The following is a 9406-nucleotide window of genomic DNA, read 5'->3' on the forward strand; positions in this document are numbered from 1 at the left end:
ATAAAGTGCCGCCATCGTTAGCGTCGAGGGTGTGGTAACGGAAAACGGCTCCTTCTCGCAACCCGATCCTTCCACGAGCATGGGAAACTCGACCAGTTGTCCATTCGCCACACAGCCCGAATATGAGAATACGTCGCCGTCATCGCCATTGAGACCTCGATGAAACTACAAGAAAATTCCACGCCGCCCTCATAGTGGGTCCCCGTGGTTTACTCGCCCGCTCGACGGATCGATCGACCGACCGACAGAGCGATATTTGGCCCCTAGGGTGAAACCCTAAAAGCTTCGATTTATTGGTCGCTCTCGTTAACGTGACGCCATTGGCCGTCTTAACGACGACGGCGGCGGCGGCGACAACGACCCTGCACTCCTTCGGCTAATCATCATGCTAGCCGCATCTCACCCGTCGTCTCTCGGCGCATCACAAGTCATCTCAAGTCGCAAAGCCACCTTCCGTCGTAGTATACGAGAATCGCATTCTCTTCCTGTTTGCGGAGCATTCAAAACCTCCTTGCTTGACTCTGGCAGTGCCCTCGCTTACGTTATGCTGTGTTGAGTGGCTTCGAGTTGCTGAAGGTACGTCGGTGTTGCTTGAGGCGCTCCGACTTGCTTCTCCGGTCGGGTACGAGCGAGGGTTGACGTCGTGCTGCTCAAGTGTGTGATAAATATGAACAACATCAGCGTCAGTCTTTTCTTGTGATTAAACGGAGCTCACGGCATCGGGTCATCCCTAAGCGGCCGTATCTTGAGAAACTCATTATGAGTGCAATCAACAAAGATATACCGAACGTACCCTAGAGAAGCCAATTTACCGATGGAGCTTATGGTTAGCCGGACGAGATCGGAGGAAAAAAACGATGTCTCGGAGAAGGCGGACCCATCAAGTATTCCAGAACCTTGCGATCCTGGGAATTCAGTTTCTCAAGCATGTCTATTCGGAATAAGAATGGGGTTTCACAGTCCCGACGCGGTCTTGCAGACCTGCGAAAACCCAAAATCGGCCCTGCTGTTTTGCCAGGAACCAATCAGAAAGTGCGATTCCGTGAGGGAGAAATGCTGAGTCTCTTGTGCATAGTTAATTTTGCAGCTTCCGCTCAATCATCTTTGCGATAATTGCCTAAATGCTGTAACAGGATAATAATGATATTCATAGTTACCTAATCAATCCATCAATCACGATTGGAATAAAAACAGATGATGCAAATTGCTCGCTCCCTCTTCTTCCTCGACCTGGCTTGGCTTTTCGAGCGATGAATCAGACGCAAGAGAATACTGGCTTTTCGTAGCTCTCGGAAGGTTGAGCCAATGCCATTCTCAGGCGCGAGACCTCTTCTCAGGGAAGGATCTCAATCCACGCACGAAATTCTAAAGTCTCGCTTCTCCGGTAGCCCTCACTCTTAGCGAGGCTTTTTAAAAGGGTTCTTATGCTGACAGTTTGCCGAAAAAAACTCCCTGTGACTCCGAGATGATGGACGAACACTGAACTGCGAGTTGATGTAGTGTTATGAATGAACGGAGAAAAGTCTAGAAAGGCGGAGATCAGAAGATTCGAGCGAACGGATCGTGGAAGGCTGGAAGCTCTGAGACGGGGCCGCAGGGAAAGGAACGGAGATTGATTCGGCCCTCGACAGCCGGGAAAAAAATATCTTTTGATGGAACTTCGAAACGAGGGACGAACTATTAGCTAAATGAGGTCGAAAGTTTCTGAATATGGGCACTGGGCATAGAAAACTCCGAGTGAGCGGATGACGGTGGCGGTTCGACACCGAGTGTCAAGGAGGGAAACGAATAATGGAACAATAGAGCAATGTATTTTTGAAATCGATGACCATGCCGGGAGGGACGATTTTTCCACCTGATCACAGACACAGCGGAGGCGAAAGACACGCCGCATGTTTCGACGTTGACCGACCTAGACCGCTTTTTCGTTCCATTTGGAGCAAAATGCAGAGACGGCTGACGCCAGGAGCATCCGGACATCCGACGAGGATTGGGAGCGACCGTTCCGCCAATGTCCCTCCTTGCCCTTTCTGAGCCGGAAGGTCTCCGTTGTAGAGGGAATACGACACCCGGAGGAATATTCGATCGCTGCTGAGGCTCCTTGGCCGTGCATGCAGTTCTTCCGGGCCCATCTCTGGGCACACCGTTCCTTTCCTCCCACTTATCCTCACGCAGAGATTAAGGAGTCGAGTCGTCATCTCTTTCTGCGGTGCTTTCACAGTCGACTAAAAATACCCTCGTTCCAACTCGCCGTTCCATTTCTGCGCTCGCTGCCCTCTTTTCTCAACTGCGAAGCGAATAGTGGTCTCTTTTTCCTCAGCTCCCATCCCTGTTGGAGCTCGCTGCCGCCCGGCTAGTCGGGAAAGGTCACGTAGTAGTACACGCTTCGGAGCTCTACGTACGAGACTCGTACTCGATTGAAACGGAATCTTCTCCGGCAGGATATCGATTTCTGTCAATGATCTCGACAGTAATAGAGTAGTAGGTCATGAATGCAATAGATTGATCAATTTTCTCCTCGAAACCTCTCTATGGTGCCGATGCGTCCCCGAGTCCAAGCTCCCGGGTTGCAAGAGTTCTCCCTTGCGAACGGAGCCGAAAAATGGGGATTCCCTTGTGCGCTTGCCGTCGGGGAGGAAACAAATGCGTGCGCACGAGGTGCGATCCTTCCTCGTGATAAACAGCCACCCTGATTACTTTTTTTTATTGTTCACCAGATACGAGCGGAGAATTATTCAAAGCACTTCCTGATTCTATACATGTAAGACGCGGCTTCCCCGCAAACAATGAGTCCGAATGATCGGCCACCGGCGCCTTGCCAACTTGCCCATCGGCCGACCGACCGACCGTCCGCCGGCGGAATCTCCAAGAAGATCATTAGCATACAGTGGCCGCTGTTGCCTCCGAGAGATTGGCGATGGATATCAGATCTCGACTTGCAGGGCGGCTGGCATGAGACTGCCGCCCGCTCCGCGTACCTGACGACCTCGCTCCGACTCGGCCGCGGCGGCGACGGTGGCAACGACGCCGATGGAGCATAGCTAAAGGCGAACGTCGGAAACCCACGAGAGCCAGAGACGAGTGGGGAGAGAGGGAGGGGAGAGAGCGGAAGATCGCATCCTTGCGGACATTTCATTAGGGTAATTGAGGTATCCAGGTGGGGCAAGCCAAGCGTCCTCGAACACCGTCTATCCTGAGTACTGCATCTGCCGCAGCCAGCAAGTCACTGACTCGCCTCGGGCAACGTCACGGGAATCGTTGCCGCCGCGTCGTGAAAACATGGTGGAATCGTATCGCTGGCCTTCATTTCGCGTGCGCTCGCGTTTCCCCCACCTCCGGTCGCTCAGATTCGGGCCCGTTCGTGTGCTCTCGGCGTTTTCTCACTCCGGAGCGCGACCCGCGTCAATTATTTCACCGGTGAAGCCTTCTCGAGTCCGAATTTTCCAGTGTTTTCTGTCCGGTTGTAATTTGCGCGCCGTTTCCCACCTGGTTCGCGTAAACATGGATATAATTGCTGCGGGAGGCTCGAGTCGCAGTGGACGAGGGTCCTCTGGGGACTTGTCGCTCGTCGTTCGCATTGAATAATGAATGATAAATGAATAAAGCTGCGAGCTTCGGGCTTTAATCGTTCTCAACCTCGCGCAACCTCTGGAGAGACAGATCCTCAAATCTTCAGAATTGCAAGACTGGTATATAGTTGCCAGAGCAACATCCGTTGATTCGATCATCCTTGGATATATTCGAACACTTCAACATTGATGGGGGGATGGGTGGCTTGACGAATCGTTCCCGGGTATCGAGGGTACCAGGAGGCCCCGATGGAAGGTTCGAGTCCTTTCCGCTTATCCGATGTCAATCGACCAGGACATAATCGACAAGCACTGGCAGCCATGCTAATTCACGCTCGAGGCTTTCGAGTCAAACAATTAGTGGGTGACACAGAACGAAACGGAACCACTCGGTATATTGATGGCGCAACGGTTTTCACGCCACTCGTTTGGTTTGTACCGAAAACGTTTGTTCTCCTGATGGCGGGATGGTGCGGTTCAGGGGGATTGGAAAACGAATGAGCAGGAGCGAAGTAGACTTGCTCTAACCAAATATATTAACCTGAGTAGGAGAGTGGAAATGCTAGTTTGCTGCGGAGGAAAACTTTGTTCAGCGGTCCACGGTCGGCGCAGGGTCGGATCGGCGAATTCTCCAAGGAACCCAGAGTTCTCCTCCTCGCTGGACTCCTCCCGTTCCCCAACTCTCATTCTTCTTTCTATACACTGGACGCTCGAGGACTCCGTGCTCGTGTTAAAACGATCCTCATGAGCAGAGATCTCTATTGGAAATTTCCCCCGATGCTTACTTGTGGCGTTTCGAGCTCGTCAAGAGAGACGAAGATGCCCCCCGTGAGTCGGGTGTTCGAGAACCTCCTCACTGCCCACCATTTTGAGTCGAATCCGATTCTGACGTGAAAGGTCCGTTGCTTGTCCTCATGACTGACAGTAAATAAAGCTCCTTGCTCTGTGGAGAGCCACGGCTACCGAAGCCGAAGAACAGTCGGGCGCTGATGAAGCGACGTTGTTGATGACCGTGAATGGAATTAACCGAAAGCTCGTTCGTTCCTATCTCCTGTTCTCTCCCAGGTTCGGTTACGGGACGGAGTCATCGTCCGACTCACCGAGGCTCTGATCCCTGAATGAATGAGCGAACGATTCATTCATTCACTCGGCAAACGGAGGTTACGAGATGCTGGAACTGCACCGGGCTCCCTAGCCCCATGGGACAGAATTGATCGAATGAGCTTGCTCTCATTGCCCCCAGCAATCATTCAGAACTTAAATATTTGTCTCCCGCCACGACCAAGATCCCGCTGTAATCTTCCGTCGGACCCTTTCCCAACTTGCGGGAAATTTCCCGACTCGATCGACCTCATCCGGACGCTCTAGATAGAGGAGTCTCTTTCGACGAGAAGAAGATTCGCCGGCGACGACGCGACGGCGGCCCGGCGTACGCGGGATACCACGACTCTGGCGACGCGACCGGAAAACTGATGCCGTTCTGGGACAAGGGCTCTGTTGTTTGCCGTGGGCTGACTGTTGTTCTAGCAGATATATGTTGGGATCGGGAAGCTTATTTGTTCGTCGAGAAGCGGTCGTCCCTTCCAGCTGGGAGCGCCTTTCCCGTCTCTTTCCCTCTGGCTTCCCTTCCCGCGTGCTCTCAGTCTGCGCCGGGCCCGTGGCCTCTGCTTTTATTGCTGCGTGGATTTCGGATCGGACGAAGCTTTCAGAAATCTTCTGATATTCGACGAGCACCACTTGTGTCATTAGGATTATTATTATTAACTCAGTTAGCTGTGTGTTGCTGTGAAGTTTCCCCTAGAAAAAAAGGATCAGCGGTATTTTTTCGACGTCGGAAAATTCCAATACTCATTCGACTGATCACAGCACAGCGCTCGATTGATCACGGGGCGGAAACGGTGAGCTTAATTTTTTTCATGAGTTCTTGTCGCTAGATCTAATGTGTTAGTATCGATGAGGACCCGTGTAGTCGAGATCCTACCTAGACTAGATTCGGAGGAGCGCGGGACGTGACGACATTGCATCCATCGGAGCGAGTCAGAACCATTCTACAAGTTGAGTCTCGGATCGTTGAGAACGTTCCCTACCGGCGTGGCGTCTGCCCCTGACTGTTTTGCAGAACGACCCCGTCGGTACAGTGGACCATTTTGCTGGCGGGGAATCAGGCTTGCGTTGTCCCCCTTACCCGACGAACGTGACAGAGCATGCATTCGGTCGCTCCTCGAAGACCGAGTCGAGCAATCATTCCTGAGGGTTCAGTTTTGGCCAAACCCCTCATTCCTCTCGACCTCCCCTTATTCCTCTCGACATCCCCTTATTCCTCTCGACCGCCCCTTATTCCTCTCGACCTCCCCTTATTCCTTCCGACCTCCCCTTATTCGTCTCGACTTCCCCTTATTCCCCTCAATTTCCCCTTATCCCTCTCAATTTCCCCTTATTCCTCTCAATTTACTCCCATTATTCCTCTCGACTCCCCTCATTCCTCTCGACTCCCCTCATTCCTCTTGACCTCCCCTTATTCGTCTCGACCTCCCCTTATTCCTCTCGACCACCCCTTATTCCTCTCGACCTCCCACTTATTCCTCTCGACCTCCCCTCATTCCTCTCGACCTCCCCTCATTCCTCTTGACCTCCCCTCATTCGTCTCGACCTCCCCTTATTCCTCTCGACCACCCCTCATTCTCCTCGACCTCCCCTTATTCCCTCCGGCCGAGACGTTCTCCGGTGCCCCACTCGATATTCCTTCCAGTCTTGATCCATGACTCCGCCGAATCGGGGTCGCAGTAGACCGAACTCGGAGTCTGTTCCCGGCCACTTCAATATTAGCTGGAAGAATTCAGGGCTCTGAGGCCTGTCGGGACAACTACGAGTTTGATTGAATGCAGCTCCGACAAAGAATCGGGCCACGGATCTAATACATACTTGAGAGGCGACTGTCTGCTCCGGGCCAGATTTCGCTGTCACCATCTGTCTAGAACGCAGAAGTGTCGTCACTCTGATGAAATGACGTGAAGAGAGGTCTTGCGCGAGTAACCTTTCGGAAACTTCAGCTTCAAGCGGGTGCTTCTCCCGCGCACTGAAATTAGCATGATATGGAGCGGGACTGTCACAGACACTGCGATCCCCACGGACGACCGCAGCGATGTCACCACCCACCTCTGGTCTGGTCCGGTCTCTTAATAAGAGCGTATTCCACGGAAGACGAGGTTGAGTTACGGACAAAAGAGGTGAACTTAGAACACACGTTTCCTCTAACGTTCCTGGAGCGCGTGCCCGCCATTGGAGGACAATAGGCAGGGCCGCGGTCGAGCTTCCGAGCGCTTAGTTGCGCGCTCGATCGACCCTTCGCTCATTCCCTCGATCGCACGCTCGTTGATCCTTCGGTCGGTCACACAGACTAACGGGGTGCGGTCCGCGAGTCCCTTCTCAAGGTTCTCCTTTTCGCTTCCGCGATCGTAAGCCACTTCGAAAGTGTGTCTTTTCAAAAGAGCCGAGACACAGACCGTTCTGCCCCGGGCCGTCTCACCTCCGTTCCCTTCGAGCCATCGGCATCATAATGAGTCGCAGTTCCGAAATTCGCTTGCGGGAAAGAGAGCCATTGATGTGCAAAGCCGATCGAGTAGATCGGAGACGGGAATCTTTTGTGGGTCTCGACATCGTCTCTCTACCTGACCGTCCAACTTGCTTGTCGACTGACTGACTGGCTGACTGACGGAGTGGGCGAACGAGTGAGTGAGTAACTGGACAAACCGAGACACGCCCGGCATGGGAGACGTGACTCTTCCAACGGTATCCGCGCAAGCTCTGCGTGCGGTCGTGGAGGAATCGAGAGCGAGCAGCGCATTCATGGAGTGTTCGCTTTTTACCTCTCCGGCGGAGGTCCCCCTGACGGATCCACCGGAGAATCCGGCGACGGATGTCCATAGGTGCGAGAGTGGTTCTCTGAACGCACGCGATCCGTCGCGCTCACATACCAGAGCTTTCAGTCGACGTACCACGCGGGCTCATCGAATGACGAAAAACAGTCGGGAAAAAGCGGAGGGAAATCAGAGGGAATATGTTTGCTCAAGGGAAATGACACCGCAGCCACTGGCATAGAGTCGCGGAAGATGAAGGAACAGGAAAAGCCATCAGGCTTTGGGTTTCAGTCGCGGAAATGGGAGAACCACTAGAGACTAAGTGGGGTCTTAAGGAATCCTATTCAATGCCCGATCCGAAGAACTGACTGATGCTAGCTGGTCCACATGACGCTTCCTAGCGAGATCCCAAGGAAAGAGGGTACGGTGATTCGAGGCGAAAGCTTCTTATTCTCTGAATGAGCGTCGATTCCAGAAAATAGCAGCCGTTTGCAATAACGAACATTCACGCTTCCTTCTCTCGATCTCGGAGCGGGGAATCTCCGACCTGGAGCGAAACCATCACTCGTTCCGCGGGAAATGTCGACGGAGCGATGAGCCAAGACCGACCCTCTCGGTGAGGTGATTCTCTCGCGGGGCAAGGCCAACGGCGACGGGGCGCTCTCGCAACCGCGAGTCGTAGGGGCCATCAGGCGGTCGCACGAGTTCGCGGAGCGTAACTGAGAATATCAGTGGAAGAAGATCAAAACTCCAAGAAGCGGTGGCGCCGGTCTAGCGGAACTCGAGGCCGCAGAGCTTTGCTGACCGTTGCGAAAATCACCACTTGTTCGAGTGGAGTGCCAGCTCCGGCCCGGACCTCAGTTGCGCAGGGACCCGCGATCCATTCCCGCGTGGCCTCGGCGACTGGCTGAATACGGACACTGCTGGGGCGGACGGGTCCTCTGTGACGAGCCCTCGGACGACGCGGATTTCCATTGGTGATGACCGAGTAACATCTTCAGCTTGTCGTGTTCATTTATTAATCGCTCGCAAGAGAGTTTCGCAACGAGACCATTATCGCTGGCTTTGCATTCGGGAAGCTTTCGTAACACTATCTCCATGGAGAGCTCAGCTCCCAGCCGGAGGGAGAAAATGGCTGCGACCCCGAGAGGGAACAAGCGGAAATTCAGCCGGAAGGATAGACCTAACGAGATGAAAAGAAACGAACGGGCGGCTGGGGCTCGTTTTACGATCTCATTCCGTACGCTTCAGGTGGTCGCGCACACCTCCAGTCACAAAAGCCAAATGCAATCTGGAGGAGTAGTCCGCGTCCATAAAATATTTATAGACCGGGATCGCTGCCATCGTCATTCTGGAACCAGCATCCGCATCGTCATCTTGACGTGTATAGTGATTGACTGTCCGGCGGGTAGACGAACAATAATAATCACAATTAGCCCGTCGGCGTCGATCAAAATCGCGAACCGCTCATGATGCGGTCCCAAAGTTTCCCATGCAGACTCGACTATCGGTTTGGATGATGGACATCTGCTATCGATCACAGCGGACTACGGTTGCAATCCATGATCGAAAATCACGCAGCATGCTCAAGGTCCACCCACGCCGGGCTCATTCCGATGGATCAGACAAGAGGGCGTGCTGGAATAAGGAAGAGCTGAGAAGTTCAAAGCTGGAATGAGAAGTTCGAGGTGGCGTATTTGACCCTCACCGGGTTGGGAAACGGGGGATAAGCGGGAAATTCCGATCGAGCTCCGGATCGACGACTCAATCGTAGCCTTCTGACGGCACTTCTTGCGATCTGGATATCCGACCTCGCATGAAGAAATGGGACCTTATCGAGCATGAATCGCGGTTTGATGAAAATGGATTTTTGATGCATGGTTACGGCTCGCTTGGGAACAGACTATCGCAGCCGAAAAAGGCGTGAACACCTGAGCAGTGACAACATTCGGGAACATCCGCTGACAAAAATGCCATTGA

Source organism: Galendromus occidentalis, unplaced genomic scaffold, assembly GCF_000255335.2.
Source record: "Galendromus occidentalis unplaced genomic scaffold, Mocc_1.1 scf7180000077384, whole genome shotgun sequence".
Classification (NCBI taxonomy): Eukaryota; Metazoa; Arthropoda; class Arachnida; order Mesostigmata; family Phytoseiidae; genus Galendromus; species Galendromus occidentalis.